A 19,598-nucleotide genomic window follows, 5' to 3' on the forward strand; every position below is an offset into this window, starting at 1 on the left:
GCTGTGGAAAGGATGGACGGCCCATTGTTGTCTTCCTCACCCTGGCCAGGCTCTGGCACTGTCCTCATGCCATCCTGCCACCCCTGTCTAGCTGATACTTTGCCTCAAGGTGGCACCAGGCCAGGCAGTGCTTTGCCAAGAACAGTGGTAGGGGAAAGAAAACAGCCCCCAGCTCCATCCCCCCTCCCCAGGCCCCAACAGTGACGTCCTTTGCTTCACCTATTGTCTGCTGTGTGGGTCACAGCCATCCCTTCTCTCTGCCCAGGGTTCCTCATGGGTCTTGCCTAGATTTATACAGATTTGGAAATTCATATCCTTCCCTCTTGCTTCTGAGGCAGTATCAAGTTTGAAATTTGTGGGGTACCTTATATTCTTCAGAACTCTAACTTAAACCTTAAATTCTCATCTTTGTTTACTTGTTTACCTGTTCTTTGTCTGTTACCCTCACTGTAGGACTGCCAATGCATTGTGAGTAAGGCCTTTGTCTGTCCACTTTATCTCTATATCTCCAGCTTCAGTACAGTGCCCAGCATATATAGGTTAAGAATGATGTAACAAATAGCTTAGTTTTCTACACAATTCATTGTTTTCCTTGGCTCCCTTATAAGATTCAAGGATCAGAAAAATATAAGTGCAGCTTTTGTTAATGTAATAAATGTGATTGTGGATAATGTTCATTATCTATTTCTGTTTCACGGGAAAACGCACGTTTGCAAAGAGGTGGCTGCTCTATGAAGTAGAATAAAGCCTAAGCTTATTTGATATTTTATATGAGTGGTTCTCAAAGTGTAGTCTGAAGACTCCTTGGAGATCCTAAGACCCTTTCAGGGGGCGCACAGGGTCAAAATCATACAGGCACAAAAGATTTGTTCAAAATTTAGGATAGACCAAAGGATTTTTAACATTTTTAACATATCAGTGTGCAAGATATTTATCAATATGGTTTCAGCTTCCACACTGCAACTGACCTTTAAGGAACTCCTAATTATTAAGTTTTGGTGTAGTAGCACAAAAGAATACCTTCAATGACCTGAAAAGGCTATTAAAATATTCCTCCAGCCCCACAAAATAATACTTTTCCATTTTCCAACAGCATATGTTGGAAATAAGGCCAAATTTTCTTCATATAATTGGATCAAAATAACATATTGCAATAAATTAAAGTAAAATTAAAGCAAACATGTGAATATAGTTATCTTCTATTGGGCCAGACGTTAAAGAGATTTGTATAAAGAAAAAACAATGCTACCTTCTTACTATATATTTTTTGTTCTGGAAAATATAGTTATTTTTCATAAAAAAAATTTATATTACTATATAATGGATTTATTACCTACCTTATAATCAATCAACCAATTAATATTTTAAAATTCCTCAATTTTAATTTCTAAACTCTAAATACCAATTGATATAACCACCAAGAATAGCTCTTTTGTTTCTCAATAATTTTAAAGAGCATATTGGGACAAAAAAACTTTAAGAACATCTACTTTCTTCCACTGCAGGGAGATGAACTACAAGTCTATGAACCAACTGTTGAGTCTTGGTTCTCAGTACCTGGAGTCTTGATTTTTAAGAACACTCTTATATCTTAAATCAAATTCATTCTCAGAAAAAAACAATAACTTAAAATCAGCCAGTTTTATTGATTTGATATTACTATGAAACAAACATCCATAAAATCTCAGGGGCATATTAAAATAAAATATTAATATAGTTCAAACATCTAGGAATTAAGAATCAAGATTTCTGAGGCCCAGGCGGGGAAGTGACACACTTTCACTCTTTCCTACTCTGTTGGCCACCCCCAGATTTAGAGAATTCACCCTAGAGGGTGTAGTGCAAAGTCACATTGCTAAGACAGCAGGAACAAGAAGAGTGAAGAATCGGGGCGTCAAGGCACTTTACCACACCAACTGTGTGAAATCAAGATGACGGGTCCAACTTTCTAGTTACTGTTGCTTAAAACATTAGAGGCATGAAACTGCTTTCCTTACTCAGATCCCTGGAAACTTAGGAAGAAGTCTCTGAAACACTTTTGTTTTTTTTAATTCACCATAAACTCCTTATGTAAATGGACACCCAATCCATAAAACTTTGATTTTGACAAATTTCCAAGTTAGTTGCATAAGTCAGTTATTTATTTAACTCTCAATGGATGTTCAAAAAACTCCAGAGGCGCCTGGGTGGCTCAGTCAGTTAGGCGTCTGACTTTGGCTCAGGTCATGATCTCACAGTTCGTGGGTTTGAGCCCCGCGTCAGGGTTTGTGCTGATGGCTAGCTCAGAGCCTGGAGCCTGTTTCAGATTCTGTGCCTCTCTCTCTGACCCTTCCCTGCTCATGCTGGCTCTCTCTCTCCCCTCCCCCCCCACTCTTTCTCTCAGAAATAAATAAAACATTAAAAAAAAACCCTCCAAAAACAACTTCTTTAAAGTGCTCATCTGCAAATGATGAGGGAGTTAGACAAAGGTTAGTTTTTAAAGATTTTTCTTGCACTTAGACTTACTGAGTAGTTAATAGAGTTAGAATAATAATTATAAAGTATATTACTATATCAGTTCACTCAAAGGGGATTCATTTTGGCACTAAACAGAGCAAAGCACACTTTTGAAGACATACATTTCTTCTAATAACCAGCTGTATTAACTGTCTTTTAGATTAGGGTAGGGAGGAAGAAAGGGGTAAAAAAAATAATCAAAAACACAAGCTCAGAAGCAACACAATAAATATCTACCTCATAAATAAGATCCTTTATGACAGTTTTAGGGCTCTAAGAGAAATATGAACAATGCTCATATTTAGATCATGATTTCTTCCAACTAGTCCAAAACTCTTTAAAAGGAATCCCTGTAACTCCTGTTAGTGAAAGATAAATATTTTATTCTCATTTTTTAAATTATAATGAGTATCTGTGAAAAGCTAAAAAAAAAACTGGTGAAGTGTCTAGTTATTTAATTATTTGATTCAATCTAGTTTTAATGGTCTTGATAAATTGTTCAACAAGAATGGATCAATGAGGAAACAATCTTTATATCTTTTACTGAGTGCCTATAAGGTATAGGCACTGAAGGAATCCAAATGTTATAGAGCTAATCCTTGTTCACATGATCTTATTGTCTATTTGGGGAGGTAATTAGCATATATATATATATTTTTTTAATTAATGAGAGAAAGCATATAATAGAAGTTCTGCAAGGCCAGTGAGGGGAATTAGAGAGGGAGTAGTGTTTTCTTCCCAACATCCATTAAGCTTAAACCTATTTTGGAAAAAATCCTGTTAGTTATGTGGGATTACCCTCACCCCCAGCTCCAAAGATGATCCCCAACTAGCCTAAATCAGTCAAGTAATCCCATCCTCTGGGGCCAAGTGGTGGGTTCTAGCAATTCATGGAATTTCTATGGCCATAGGGACTAGATGTGGGAACTCAGTTATCTCGAAGCTCAGGACTTTTGTGGGGGTTTCTAGGGTCCAAATGCCCTCCCTCCTTCTGAGTGAATATGGTACATAGTTGTGAGGCCTGAACCTGCTTCTCAACATATAGCCATGTTTGGGGATATCCCCACCACATGCATGTCTCTCCCACAGACAGAGAGGGACAGAGAGATGCTTCCCAGTGTAAAAACACTCATGGTCAGATATTCATAGTCCCAGGCAACTTCATGGCTGCCATCAGAACGAGCTGTGTGGTACTGTGAATCACAAGGTAGCAACATGAAGAAGCCAGCTAATTCATTCTGTCAACAGCAATTGTGGTGACAGTAGTAACATCCAGTGTCCTATGGCAACAGTTTCAGTAGTAGCACTTTATATCCTGAATGTGGGATCAGAGGGTAGTGCACTGTCTTTATCAAACTGGTTCTGAGGCATAATTTTGGCTGTGGTACTTTCCAGCCTTTGACTTACTCAGTACCCTTTCAACAAATGTGTTATTTCCTACACCAGTCAGAATCAATTTTAGTACCTAAACTAAGAACCCTCTCTAGAACTTTTAGCCAAACATCCTCTCATATTGGCTAAGTTCTTCTGAGCTAGACTTTCTGTTCCTCAAAGATAGAAGCATCCTAACTGATGCTGAAGTACCAGCAATAAGTGTTATCAGAGCCCTGAGCAGTAACGGATTGTTAGAGTAGGTCACGTGAGTGTAATGGAACTTAGCCTGGTGTATCGACCAACTGCAGGCAAGGAGGATGCACAGGGAAGAGTCACATGGTAACTGTAGTACAGGGAAGACAGCAGGTTTGAATTCAGTTCAGCAGGCTGGCTCCCCACTGGAACTGAGGTGAGCATCATGCCCCCTACCCCACCCTCTTTATTGTAGGTAAAGCAGATAGGAAGAATGACAGGCTAACTTATCCTTTCTAAGTCTTATTTGCTGTCCTAATCCCAACCCAGTCCTACTTTGCTATTATTAGCTAAGGGTTTGCAAACTCATCACTGTGCTGGTCCAGAAGAGTTGGTTGTCTGTGGTCTAGACTTTTGGGGGACAGATCTCATTCTGAGATGTGCAAGAAAGTGCCTCCCAATTGGCCCCTGTCCAGACAAGCCTACTTGTTAAGTATCCATCCCCATGGCATAGGTGACAGCCATTCAGTGTTGAGGCCTTGGTTTGTAGGGTAATCAAAACGTGAGGTTATAAGGCAATGTTCCCACACAAAGTTAAAGTACATTTAGAAATTTTTTGGAATAAATAAATACTGACTTCATAACTATGCTTATTTTTCTGTATTTCCACTTACTAGATTTTGGCTTGGCTATTTCTTACTATGTTGTTAGCTCTTTGAGGCCCTTTCAGATATTTTTGGGGGACACCTGGGTGGCTCATTTGGTGAAGCCTCCGACTTTGGCTCAGATAATGATCTTGCATTCATGAGTTCAAGCTCTATGTCTGGCTCTGTGCTGGCAGCTCGAAGCCTGGAGCCTGCTTCAGATTCTGTGTCTCCCTGTCTCTCTCTCTGCCCCTCCCCTGCTCGCACTTTGCCTCTCTCTGTCTCTCTCTGTCTCTGTCTCTCTCTCAAAAATAAATGAACATTAAGATATTTCTTAAAAAAGATGTTTTTCTTAATCTAACCAGGATTTTTAGTTACTTTCAGTGGGACAGTGGTCCAAAGTATATTGGTAACCACTCTTGTCAGAAATAGAAATCTTGGGGCAACTGGGTGGCTCAGTTGGTTAAGTGTTCGACTTTGGTTCAGGTCATGATCTCAAGGTTTGTGGGTTCAAGCCCCGCATCAGGCTCTGTCTGCACTGACAGCTCAGAGCCTGGAGCTTGGAGCCTGCTTCAGATTCTCTGTTTCAGATTCTGTCTCTCTCTCTGCCTCTCCCCTGTTTTTGTGCACTCACTGTCTCTCTCTCTCTCTCTTTCTCTCTCAAAAATAAATAAGCATTAAAAAAAAAAAAACCAAAGAAGTGGAAACCATCCATTGAGTTTTTAATTTCATCACTATAGTTTTCATTCTTATAAGTTTTAAATGGTCCTTAAATCTCTTTGTTATTTTAAAATGATTTCTTATTGCCTGTCCCCAAATCCAGATTGTCTTGTTTTTGTTTAAAACTATCAAACTTAGTTATGTTTGATGTCTGATATGTTCAATATCTGAGGTCTTTGGAGTCCTTTGCTGATATGTACCTGTTCTGCTGAATCTTGTTCATGGTGCCTTATTTCCTAGTATGCTTAAAGTTTTTGCCGGAGGGCTGTTTGTTCCTTGGTACTTGTATGTGTGTGAATTTCCAAAAGTGATGAAAAAGCCTCCATAGATTTAAAAAGAATCCTACCCTCACTCCCACTACATCCCCCCAGAAAGAAAAATCCCTAGGAGGACAAACTGAAAACATACATATACACGCATCTGTATTTATAAAATTGAGGAAAAAACATGGAAGGATGTGCAATATATTTTTAACATGGTCATGTAGGCATGGAGGTAAAGGGGAAGGTGGAGAAAGAATGGTGTGGGTGATGAGGATAAGGAAGGCGGAAAATAGCAAAGCAAAAAGGGGAGCAAAAGATGCAAAAATTTATGATTACATTTAGGGAGTTTAACAAATGTATATGTATAGAAAGAAGGCTTAAAAATAAAATATATAAACAAAGGAAAACAATAGATCCCTCTCTATAGAGAATGATACAAAATAAGATAATTGGAAACTAAATCTAAAAGTGGATTCAGGGGGCTCCTAGGTGGCTCAGTCGGTTAAACGTCTGGCTTTGGCTCAGGTCATGATCTCATGGTTTGTGGGTTCAAGCCCCGCGTCAGGCTCTGTGCTGACAGCCAGCTCAGAGCCTGGAGCCTGTTTCAGAATCTATGTCTCCCTCTCTCTCTGACCCACCTCTGCTCACGCTGTCTCTCTCTCTCTCTCTTAGAAATAAATAAAACATTAAAAAAAATTTTTTGAAGTGGATTCAGATAATAATGCCCTGTGACCACAGGCAAAGATGATTCAATCTTAGGAAATACATGGACATAATTCAATATATTCAATATTGAATTCATAATTCAATATTATATTAATTAATTAAAAGATAATAATTGTGTAGTAGAATAAATATGTGCTTCTATTACCAATGGCTTGGAAGACAACTTGGCAGTCTAGAACTTCTCTGGATAAGGTCAGTTGGAATTCGAGCTATTGCTGTTCATCCCCCCTCAGGCTCCTTTTGACCACTTTTGTAGTACTTAAAAATCCTGTAAATTAAAAAAAAAAAAAAAAAGATGTCATATATATCATATATTTCGTACTTTTTTAAATATGGGATTTTATACAAGGGGTAATGATGCAAATGACCTGGGAAAAGATAAACAACTTAAACTTTATACTAGAAACATGTTTAAAGAATAATCATATTAGCTGATGAAAACCCAGAAAAGCTTTTCTGAGTAAGTTCTTGATTTCAGAACTTAAATAAAACTGTTTAATGCTCTTTAAATCTTTATCTTGAGTAAAAATGATTAATGTTCTTTAAAATGGCCTTCTTCCAGGGTGCCTGGGTGACCCAGTCAGTTTGTGGGTTCGAGCCTTGCATCGGGCTCTGTGCTGACAGCTTCAAGCCTAGAGTCTGTTTCAGATTCTGTGTCTGCCTCTCCCCTGTTCACGCTCAGTCTCTCTCTGTCTCACTCTCAAAAATAAATAAAGATTAAAAAAAATTTTTAATGGCCTTCTTCCTAACTAATCTGATGCATTTATGACATTAATCCAATATATTTAGGAATAGGAAATCATTAGGATTTCCCCAATCATTAAAATATATCCTGCCCTCCATGTCAAGTAAACAAAATAATAAATTACTTCACTATTGGCCTGGAAATGTGTCTTCTCAAATTCTAATTCTGGGTTAATAAACTAGAAATTCTTATCATAATTTATTTTGAAATGTGCTTTAAATGATTACTTAGGATAGTGTGATTCTTTTCTACACTGTCATCTCTCATATCTTGATAATAAATGTCACCAAGTATGTGATCAGCCTAAATGATCAAAATCTTAATGTTATAATTTTACAAAACCACTATTTGGAGGCATATGTTGTTACAATGCTTACATTTGCATTATTTAGTAAGATGCCTTTTTCCCTCCCTGAGGTTGGGGAAGGGAGATCACTGGGAACATTAATGACATCACAGAAGATAACACAGCAATGGTTGCCTCTGAGTGACATTTCACAGGTCCTAATCTCCCAGCCCATTTTAAACCTACCAAAGATCATTTACCTTCTCTCACAAGCCTTTAACTCACTTGAGAGATGGGCTTAGCCAAAGATAAAACTCCTGTGAATTGGTAACCTCGGTTTGGGAAAAGACTTACATAGTAACTAAGGTGTTGGATAAACAAGACACTTAGCATTATTTACAAAGCAGTCTCATAGCTATCATTATTATATTGATTATTTCTTCACAACGCAATGTAGCTATCTTGAAGTTCCTTTTCCCAGGTCTTCCTGGGAAATCAGTATAAACATAATTAAAAGTTAGGAATTGCTTTCTTGAAGTCGGGTATATCGGGTTATTAGATTGTATCTGCAAATCCAGTATATCATGTTTATAGGTAGAAATGATGTCTGTCAGTAATTTATAGGGGAGAGGGAAAGGCATTGTTAGAATAGGATTTCTAATGTAGCATGTATGAAATATCACCCATTAAATATGTCAAAATGAAAATTTGACAAGTGACAGTGAGCGAAATAAGTACAATGCCCTCTGAAAAAGCACAATATGTAAATAATTTTTATTCTATAAAATCCATCCCCTAAGAGGGCATAATTGATTTTATTGATTTACAGTACTGCCACGCCAACATTCTTATAATGTAAAATTTAGTAGTGAGGCTGGGCATTAAATTTTAAACTCAGAATCACCATCAATCTTTTATTTAGATCTGATAAGCTTCAAGGGTTGCTCCAAGAGTGGAATCTTAATATGGTTCTCTCACACAGGAGCAATTCACCTTCAGGATATTATGTCCTCTTTCCCAAGTCTATGTGCAAAAGTATTACCTCTTACAATGGAAATCATGGACTACTAAATTTTTTTTTCTCTTTACATTGGAGTGTGGATTATGTTGCTTTGACTCACAACTTCTATGTATTTTTTCCTCCATTTTATTAATTCTAGCCAAGTCCTTCATTTTCATGAATAGAATTGAAAATGCTGTTCTTCTAATCTTCTGGGTTGAATTCTGGGTCATGCAAAGATTAAGTGAAGTGACTCCAAGCCTAAAATCCTATAATTACAGAATCTCTGTTTAGGTTGGTGGTTGGTCTTCCTTTTCCTTCTGCTTCTAAGTTGGGAAGAGAGCTCTCAACTACAAATTAAGCAAGTCTTGGCTTGTTCATCTGTGGTAAAGCAAACAGATTTAAAGAGGTCATCTATTTAGTTACCATTTGTTGTGTTTAATCTGAGATTAGGCGTAGGTTTACAAAAGAAATCTACTAAATTTAGACTGGTCAGGATTCTTTAGACAGCATTACGTGATGGTAGTTTCTTCCTATAGCCTCTTTTGTAATGGGGGTAGGAGGTAGAATGTAAATACTTGAAGCTCTAACAAATTTGAGGATGTAGTTTGGAAGAAATAGAAATATCTATAAATTGATCAAATGACTTACTAAAGGACTTCTAAGTGGTAGCATATGTTCTTTAACCAAATTTTTAAAAAGCTTGTAATAATGGCTCTAATGATCTACTGAATGTGTTTTTACTACTGACCATCACCTAAGGGAAGACCAGGTAACTCATTACTATAATGGTGTATGTAAAGAAACTCCCTGGGGAGGGAAGACTTAGCATTACAACCTCATTTCTAATTGGAATATGGTGACAAAGAAACTAGTCGCAGATGGAACAAGGAGCCAAAAAAAACTGCTTGTCTGTCTGGGGCAATCTGTAGTCAGCAAAACTTTGCATTAGGATATGAGGCCATTTTTACAGCCCACTTGTGGGCTTAAATACTGTAAAGTCTCAAAGGAACCTAGTAGAGGACATTTGCTAGATTTAGAATTTGACGATTTGTTTTAAGAAAGACTACAAAGGGTAATATGACCTTCCACCTTAGACACAGTATTAGTCATTGATTAAGGAGTGTTAATTTAGTTTTATTTTTATAACTCCGATAAACTTAAAAAAATGTCTTGGTTGTCACTGAACATAGAAAAACATATTTATGATGTTCTGCTTTTCTGCCTGTTGCTTTTTTTCTGCTTGGAGAGCCTGCCAGGAGCAGGATGGTGAGTGGGAAGGAATAAGGATTCAGGGCCAGACAGGCAGTCACACCTGCGTTCGCATTTCAAGTCTACTGTTACTGGCTGGATGATAGTAAGCATGAAACTGTCATTGAGTCCAAGCTCATTCTGCTTGTTGCGCGACAGGCCAACAAATTGAGAGACAAAATGCTGGGATAAGGAAAGTAACTTAATTCAGAAAGCCAGCAAACCAAGGAGATGGTGGACTATTGTCCTAAAGAACCATCTCCCTTGGCAAGAAATTCAAGATTTTTTTTATGTTAGCAAAAGGGGGAAGCAGAACGGGGTTGGAGTCAAAAGGTGACTGATATCTGTAGATGTCCTAGGAAGGTTAGGTAACTTCTTTGTCCTTGGTCAGGTGATCTTTGCATACAGGAATCTAGTCATATTGGTCCTGTAAATTTTAAATGTATCATAGTCATTTCTGTCTTATTTTATTTTCTTTAACGTTTCTTTATTTTTAATAGAGAGGGAAAGAGGAACAGCATGAGTGGGGGAGGGGCAGAGAGAGAGGGGGACACAGAATCTGAAGCAGGCTCCAGGCTCTGAGCTGTCAGCACAGAGCCCCATGCAGGGGTCAAACCCATGAACCGTGAGATCATGACCTGAGCCAAAGTCAGACACTCAACCAAATGAGCCACCCAAGAGCCTTTGATTGTCATTTCTGTACGTACTTCTTTATCTCCTTGGTTGAGGTAGATTTGGAGTAAAAAGCAGTTTGTGCAAATCTGAACTATTATCAGAAGATTCTAAGCTATAGGTCACAGCAGTGAGGGAAAGAGAAGCAACATAAAGTCAGACATGCTAGGTGTTTCCCTGTTACAAAACTTACCATCTCTGTTTGCTCAGATGTTAAGTGGAATCAATGATAATTATACTGAGGGGATGTGGAGATAATGAAGTAACATATGCAAAGCAGCTAGCACATAGCAGATGCTCCAAGATGTTCCTTTGCTTCTTCTTTTTTCCCTATGTCTGTGCCTGGTAGATCACTCATCCTTTAGACTGACTCAACAATTCTGTTACCTTCCAGCTCTCACGACTCTTCTCTTATCATGAAAATGGAAGTGTTGGACTACAGTTGGGACCTTTGGAACAGAGGTATGTAATGTCTCCAAAGGACACAGAACCAATTGTCTTTAACAGCAATGATTCCATCAAAACCTGAAGAAGCAGATCCCTTGGATCTTCAAGTCCTGGGCCTCTGAGTCAGTTAAGGGATATGTCTTTTCTTTTTTGTCTAATCCCAATCATGAGATCTGTGAAGTCAACTGACTGATAAAACACTGCCTTCATCATTGACCACCCAACCTGATATCCACATTGACGAGTCTTCCCAGTTGATTTGCCATTTGGTCTAATTTTCTACTTTGTGTTTGCCTGACTGAGAAATCTGCTCCATCTATGGCTCCTGGCCTACTCAAGTTCTACACTGGCTGTCCTTTGACAGACTTTCTTCTTCCATCTCAGATCTTCAGAGTGACTTTCAAAGCTCTGCCTAAGTTTCTTGTCATACTTCTATGAAGGGGGACAGCTAAATCAATAATTCTGATCTTCTTTGCTACCAAAATTCAGTGATCTATCACAGCTCTTGCCCAATTCACCCAATTGTTACTGTGCAAATGTTTTTAGCTCTGTTTCAAGTATTGGGTTAACTGGGTTAGTGACCCACCCCAGAGCTAAACTTTGAAGTGTAATGTTAGCAACATTTTACTATGCTTTTCCACAACTCAGAACACATATTATTTTTATGCTTAATGGTTAATCTAATTGCATACATTTTGCAGCTATCCTGCAAGATTTTTCCTGTATTTCCTACCTAGGGAGGTTTTTACTTATAATCATTCTTTCCATAATCACCTTTGGTCTCACCATATCATTGCTCCTAACCTATCAACCAGACATAGCTTACTCTAAGTGATATTGAATAAGATGCTATGGTTCTTTGACATTCACATCTGAATTTAGTCACTTATAGATTTTCATAAAAGAGACCTCTCACTTCTACAGTTGTGTTTGCAAGTTGTTTATGTTAAACAATTCTCCCATCATGCTTTTCACATTGAATAAAGTAACCCTTTTAAATCAATTTTCTCTTGTGTCTATGATGTTATTATTTGATGGTATAGGTTAGCATTGGCGAACTTTTTCTGTAAAAGGCCAAATAATAAATATATGAAGCTTTGTAGGCCATGCAGTCTCTGTGGCAACTGCTCAACTCTGCCACTGCAACAGTCACAGACAATTTGTAAATGAATGAGGCATCCATGGCTATGGGCCAACGTAAGTTTATCTATAGAAATAGAAATTTGGGGGCGCCTGGGTGGCTTAGTCGGTTGAGCGTCCGACTTTCGCTTAGGTCATGATCTCACAGTTCGTGGGTTCGAGCCCCGCGTCGGGCTCTGTGCTGACTGCCAGCTCAGAGCCTGGAGCCTGTTTCAATCTGTGACTCCCTCTCTCTCTGACCCTCCCCTGTTCACGCTGTCTCTCTCTCTCTCCTAGAAATAAATAAAAATATTTAAAAAAAAATAAAATAAAGTATTGCTATTTGATGGCATTTCCCTTCTGAAATGAGGAAAAAAAATATTCCCCCAATTTTACTTCTTTCAGGTGAGTTTTCATAAGTTTCTTTGAGAGGTGTTTCATCTTTGGTACTTTTGCTAAGANGGGTTCGAGCCCCGCGTCGGGCTCTGTGCTGACTGCCAGCTCAGAGCCTGGAGCCTGTTTCAATCTGTGACTCCCTCTCTCTCTGACCCTCCCCAGCTCGCGCTGTCTCTCTCTCTCTCCTAGAAATAAATAAAACATAAAAAAAAAAAAAGAAATAGAAATTTGAATTTCATATAACTTTCACGTATCATGAGGGTTTTTTAAATCATTTTTTCCAACCATTAAAAAATGTAAAAACCATTCCTAGCTATGAGTTGTACAAAAATAGGCAGAGGGCTGGATTTGCTCCATAGCTGTAGTTTTCTGAGCACAGTATAGTTTATGGTCAGGAGGAGATCCAGGTTTTGTGGGGCACAAACACTTTATAATTTGAAGGGCCTTCTTTAAGAAAAAGAGTGCAAAATTACAAAGACAGAATTAGATACGGGGCTTTGGGAGAGACTCATGCAGATGATACATCTTTGAAAATTGAGCCTCTTTGCTGTCCTGGTTACTCTGCCTCTGATGATAATTGGACAATTCTGCTACAGAGGTTCCCAGACCAGCTCATTATTGGAGACACCAAGAGAGCTTTTCTAATGACAGTTTCCAAAGTCCCAATAGACTGTTTGAATTAGCATCTCCGAAGATAGAGCCTAGGAATCAGCTGTCTTGTAAAGCTCTCTAGGTAATTCTACTATGCAGCCGTATTTGGAAACCACTATTTCACCAGCCATTTTATAACAAATGAGTCCATAAGGGCCGTGACCACTAACACATTTGTTGCCTTAATTGAGTAGCCTATCCATCAATAAGTTTTAACTATTGTTACTGACCCATTGCCCAAATATTTAGTTTTATCAAGAAAGCTCTATTATAAAATTATCTCAACAGAAATATATATACATACTCTTATGCTAGGCCATCTACTCTCTTTTTAGTGAAGGTTAACCTATCCATAGTTGACTAGCTCTTCACCATTTGTACTGTTTAATATTTTTATATACTAATTTTTATTTTTAAAACTTTTTAAAAATCTTAAATCTTTGAGTTAACATACATTTTAGATTATCCATAAAGTAAACAAATGGCTAATGAAGAACATCTGATACTTATGTCATCACAGTTAAGAGAGGCAGTTTATAAACCTAGGTATAAAGGTAGCAGCTGGGTTCCTTGCCATTGCCACAATAAACAATAATTGTCAAAATGGTAGAATTCTGTTTTTATAACCCTGTGAGAATTGCGCATCCTTTGAATTCCTCAAATATAATATTACAGAGAGATATTACAGCATTACAGAGAGATCATCTTAGTCAAAATTGGGTAGTCTGTCTGTAGAGTAGGTAGATCCTACCTACCACATCCAGTCATTTATTAATTGGTTAATTACTGATTCATATGTTCAACAAGTATTAAATGGGTGCCGGCAATATGCAAGGCACCATGCCAGGTGCTGAGGCTCTATCTCTGCAGTCTTCTTAGAGCTTAGATTCTAATGGAGAGAAAGAAACCATGAACAAGGTAATTTCACATGGTGGTACATGATGTGTAAGAAGTAAAACAGGATGAAGCCCTGGTGAATGTGTGTGGGTGGGGGAAGGGGAAGCCAAAGTGGCTACTTAGGTAGTGGTGACATTTGAGCTGAGACCCATGTGGTGGCAAGGAATCTGAGCCATGCTATCCAGCACCTAAGAAATTGAAGGTTTGAAATGTGGCTGGTGAAATGATAATATTTAGGATATAGCAGGCTAAATAAAATGTATTACCAAAACTAATTTCATCTGATTTTTTTTTACCTTTTTAATGTGGCTACTAGAACAAAAAATTTTTTATGTTTTATTTATTCTTGTGTGTGTGAGAGAGAGATAAGAACATGAGAGGGAGGAGGGTCAGAGAGAAAGGGAGATATAGAATCTGAAGCAGTCTGCAGGCTCTGACCTGTTAGCACAGAGCTGGATGTGGGCTGGAACTCACCAACCGAACTCACCAACTGTGAGATCATGACCTGAGCTGAAGTCAGATGCTTAACTGACTTATGAGGTTTGCATTATATTTCTATTGGATTGCACTGATCTAGAAAGCTAATTCAATTCCACTTTTTTTTTTCCAGAATGCACACATGCCCCCAGTATTCTCATGATTTGAGTATGTTATGGGTACTTAAATGTTTAGCTAATGTAACACTAGCTAAAATGTACTGAACAGTTATCATGCTCCAGACATTTTCAATCATTCACTGAATTCTCTCACTACTTTAAGTAAAAGATATTTCTAACCTTTTTACAGATGAGGAAATGGAGATCCAGAAGGGACAAGTCACATCCTAACATGACAAGACTGGGGAATACTGGCAGGAGAAGTCAAACTCAGCAGAGGTCTGATGATGCAAAGGCAAGTAGCTGCAATCGCAGAAGGAGGCCAGAGCACCCATAGAACCACGTTGTGGTGTCTCCTGCCACCGCCTTCGGTACTCCAGCTCCCTGGGTCCCACCGTGGAGCCCATGGCCTAGCCACCAGCACCATGCTCTGAGCCAGGCCGGCCTCCTTGCAGGCCAAGCGCACCGCCAGCCCCAGTGCTAGCATCCGCCCCACCCTCGAGTCCCAGGAGCCCCAGCTCCACCTTGTCCCACTTGCTGCCCAGCCCCTGCCCCTTTTGAGCTCACTCATGCCCCGTACCAGGAAAACTGCCGAATCCCTCTGACTGCTCAGTGTATTCCAGAGCCCTGCACAAATCCCCCCCCCCCGCACCCCCCTCCACTCCATCTTCCAGGGTTCTGGAAGAGGCCTTTCTGGGGACCTTTACCCCATGGAGATCATCTCACCATCTCACAGTGATCAGGGAGTTTGAGCTTGTGTGTGTGTGTGTGTGTGTGTGTGTGTGTGTGTCTGTCTGTCTGTCTGTGTCTGTCTGTGTCTGTGTGTGTGTGAGAGAGAGAGAGGGGGGAGGGAGTATTGTGTGTCCATCTTAAGATACCACTCTCTGGAGGGGGTAGGCAGGATCCCCACTGCCCTCACCCCCCAACTGGAGGGTCCAGCATTTTTTTCCCCAGTTGTAAGGAACTTCAGGATCTTCAGGCTGCTCCCCCGCAAGGCTGCCTGACTGCAGTCATCCATGTCCCCAGTATGGACAGTGGGGACAGAGCGCCAGACACAAGAACCAGGCTGGATGCTAAGATGTCCCCAACACCTAGGCAGCTATCCCTGATGTGGCCCCACATTTCAGGATGGCACTTGTTTCCTTTTTGCAATTTTTTGGAGGGGTTGTGAATAGTCATCAGCCCTTGTAGAGGGAAGCTAAGTGGCACCGTGGCTTGACATATGTCTTGTTAGAACTCTTTATGGGACCAGACAGCAAGGACGGGAAGTAAAAGGTTTATTGTTTTTTAAGGTACACTGGTATTCATATACTAAGCCCGGTTTTGTTGTGCTCAGGAAAACTTGAATCTGACTTATACGATAGCTGTGACTCATCCTGCAGGGACAGCCTCCTCTGCCACAGCCAAGCAAATGATACCCCAGGACTAAAATGATTCTATGAAGTGATAGGATGGCGAGACAATGTAGAATTGTCCCCTATTGCTATGAAAAGCCCCTGACTTTTTCTTTTAACTATTATTTTTAAATTCATTTTAGCCATATACATCTAACAAAATTGAAGGGAGGCACCATGGATACCATTTGTGGATCCATTATGTGTTTCTGTGATAAATTGGCACCTATAAACTAACAAACTTTATGTTTGGCAAGAAATAGTAACACTAGGGATCAGAATGAGGGACTTCTGGCAGGATTTCACATCTGCCATCTTTTATATTTGACCCTTTCTCTAGGAGCTAAAAAGGACAAAATGAAAACACCAAAATCAAAAAAATTAAAACATGGGGCACCTGGGTGGCTCAGTTGGTTACGTGTCCAACTTTGGCTCAGGTCATGATCTCAAGGTTCATGGGTTTGAACCCACATTGGACTCTGTGCTGACAGCTCAGAGCCTGGAGCCTGCTTCGGACTCTATGTCTCTGCCTTTCTCTGCCCCTTCCCTGCTTGACTCTCTCCCTCTGTCTCTCAAAAATAAATCAACATTAAAACAAATAAAAATAAAATGAAATGAAAACAAAAAAACACAAATGAAAGCCAAAAACTCTAACCAAAACAACGGAAATGAGGACATGCATCCTTTTCTTCCCTTAAATGCAAGCTGTAAGCGTTATTTACTTACACTTGGTGTTTTATATGTGTATATCTATAGGAAAAAATTTCCTTAAGCTCATTTCTTTTTGTACTTGATGACATTTCTGTACAACTAAAATTAAAATATGAAAGAACCCTAAATTGATATTTACAGATTACCATCAAAACAGATTTATAGTGGATAAGGATGAGCTAATACAGTGAACCATTAAATTAGGAGATGGAGTAGAAATCCACTCGAGTCATCTTGAATTAATAGGACAACACTCAGAAAATTACATTTCATACTGATAAATGTTCAAATGCCTTCTCCCTACCTCTCAGTTCTCCACATATATTTTTACAGTTACATAGATTCAAGCAAAATGAGAAGAATGGAAATTATGCAAGCAGGCAGGATATGGGATCTCTTTTGTTAAGCCTAAGATTTTTTTAAGTTTTATTTATTTTGAGGAGGGGAGGAGAGAGAGTGAACAGGGAAAGGGCAGAGAGAGAGAATCCCAAGCAGGCTCCATGCTGTAAGCGCAGAGCCTGATGCAAGGCTTGAACTCATGAACCTGAGATCATCACCAGAGCCTAAATCAGGAGTTGGGTGCTTAACTGACTGAGCCACCCAGGTGCCCCTGTTAAGCCCATGATTTTAGAAACTACTTATAAATTGCAAAAGTAATCAGATTTCTAAATTTCCACCTTTCTTAAGGAAGTCCTTCTGCTCTTGAGAAAATAAATTTTGGCAGTCAGAAATTGATAGGGGTCTTCTGAGACAGAAGAAATTATTTACAAATGATTCAAAAGTCATGTCCTGTCTGTATGTAAAACTCCTTTCATTTCAAGTTATAAATTTTGAGTGGGTGTTGTGTTAGTCATATACTCTGTACCTTTCTCTTTTCCTTGTTATTCCTATTAGGCGTATTTTACACCTTTTATAGTTGTCCCACAATTCTTGGAGAGTCTGCTTTTTCCTTTCCAGTCTTTTTTCTCTTTGTCTTTCAATTTTGGAAGCATCTATTGATATATCCTCAAGCTCATTGATTCTTTCCTCAGCTGTGTCTAGTCTTCTACTAATGAGCCCATCAAATACATTCTTCATTCCTGTCACAATGGTTTTGAGTTCTAGCATGTATCTTTTATTCTTAGAATTTCCATCTCTTTGCCTACCATTACCCATCTGATCTCACATGTTATCTACTTTTTCCATTAGAGCCATTAGCATCATTGTTTAAAATTTCCAGTCTGATATTCCAGCATCCCTGCTTTAATTGAGTCTAGTTTGATGCTTGCTGTGTCTCTTTAAATCATGTTTTTTGCTTTGTAGTAGCCGTGTAATTTTTTTTTTTTTTATTAAAAGGCAGACATGATGTATCAGGCAGAAGGAACCCAGTACTGGTCCCCGCAGAGGTTTCTGCTTGTGGGTTCCTAATGTCGTAAGTTGTAATTCTGTGTATCTACCTGTGTGTCTCTCCACTTTTGAGGACAGCACTATGATGTCACTTCTCTGAGAGATCAAAGAAGAATTGTTGATTTTTCTGCACATTCATTGTTAGAATAGAGTGGGAACTTTTCAGTTCCTTATATGCCAGACCAGAAGCTGAAAGTCCTTAGTCAATACTCTTTTGAGAATTTCCTGCAGGAAATAGAAACCTTCTGGTTAACTTACAGGGAAATAAGAAGAAAAAAATTTATTGAAGGCTATGGGATAGCTCTCAAAATTACATGAAGACATGCAGGCAAGTTATGGAAAGTTCAGAATCTAGAGAAGCTCTGGGCTTGCAAGCCTACTGTGGGTCATATGCCCAACCCCCAGCAGGGAGAGCAGTCCCACCAAGGTTTAGTGGGAGGGGTCCTTCCTAAAAGGAAGTTTAGGGTACTGCTAGAAGAAACAGAGGGATGCATTATAAGAATAAGCACCTTTGTTCAGGGAAAGAAGAAACCAAGTAGCTCCTGAGGTTCTGGCTCAGTCGCCTAGAATTCCTCTCCGGTGTTATAATTCAGTATACTTTTTGTGTTGGTGGTTTTTTAGTTATGAGGGGCTTAATCTCTGTATGAAAGTTAAATCTCACCAACGTGGGAATGTGACTTACTGAGATTTATTTTAGATTTCTTTCACCTGACATAAATTCTAAATATTCATGTTGTGTTTCTCTTTTAAGTCTAGTTAAGTCTATTTTAAGTCAACAAAATTCTAAGTAGTTCTCTTTCTAATGTTTCTTTTTTGCTTTGAAGTAGAACCAAACCCTCTGAAGAAGCTGCCTGATCCAGAACCTGCTTTGTTTTCCAAGGAAAATTAAAGGTTAAAAAAAAAAATCAGAAGCCCAACAGACTATCTGCCAATGATTGGTTTGGAGAATAAAGATCCCTGGCTTCCCATTGCCAGCACTTTTGATCACCATCTTTTCTGCTTACCGGCTGTATCAACTAGGGTTCAGTTGCAGACAATAGAATCTACTCACCCTAGATGGGGCTGAAGGGGATTTATTTACAGTCATTGGTTGGCTTACAAATTCATTGGAAGGATTGGAGGAGCAGGCTCAAGGCTGAGCTTCCTAGAACAAGAATTACAACAACTCTGCTGTGAGTCAGAGCTGACAGGAAGTGGCAGAATCAAGCTGCTGACCAAATCATTAAAGTATACTAACATAGATGGTCTGGTTCATACTTTGAGAAAATTGATTTCAGGCATGAGCTGAGGAAGAGAAGTCAGCAAAGGAGATTGCGAAAGAGTAGCCCAAGAGGTAGGAGGAAATCCAGGGAATATGGGGCCACAGAAGCCAAGGAAAGAGTTTCAAGGGAAGGGAATGGAAAATAGGATCTAAAAAATGTCCATCGGTCAAAAAAGAGGTTGTGAGAAATCATGTAAGAACCATTCTCGTGAGATTTATGAAGTCAGAATGCAGTGGGTGAAGGAGTGAGTGGGAGGTATGAAAACAAAGAGAGTGTACAGCACTCTTGCAAAAAGCTTGGCTGTGAAGAAGAGAGGGTGGTGGTGGTTAAGAGTGTGACATAGCGGGGTAAGGGTGACTTTATTTAGAAG

General features: G+C 39.2%; 2 long non-coding RNA genes across 2 annotated transcripts; both read left to right on the plus strand.

Moving 5' to 3' along the window:
* Window positions 1-4,208: 4,208 nt before the first annotated feature.
* On the plus strand, window positions 4,209-14,764 carry LOC120221756. Its single transcript, XR_005525886.1, has 3 exons — window positions 4,209-4,279; window positions 10,764-10,831; window positions 14,666-14,764. It is a non-coding gene; the product is annotated as an uncharacterized LOC120221756 (long non-coding RNA).
* A 2,998-nt stretch (window positions 14,765-17,762) lies between these two features.
* LOC120221757 lies at window positions 17,763-18,943 on the plus strand. Its single transcript, XR_005525887.1, has 2 exons — window positions 17,763-17,991; window positions 18,791-18,943. It is a non-coding gene; the product is annotated as an uncharacterized LOC120221757 (long non-coding RNA).
* The last annotated feature ends 655 nt before the right edge of the window (window positions 18,944-19,598 follow it).

Source organism: Hyaena hyaena, unplaced genomic scaffold, assembly GCF_003009895.1.
Source record: "Hyaena hyaena isolate Hyena2069 unplaced genomic scaffold, ASM300989v1 scaffold_806, whole genome shotgun sequence".
Classification (NCBI taxonomy): Eukaryota; Metazoa; Chordata; class Mammalia; order Carnivora; family Hyaenidae; genus Hyaena; species Hyaena hyaena.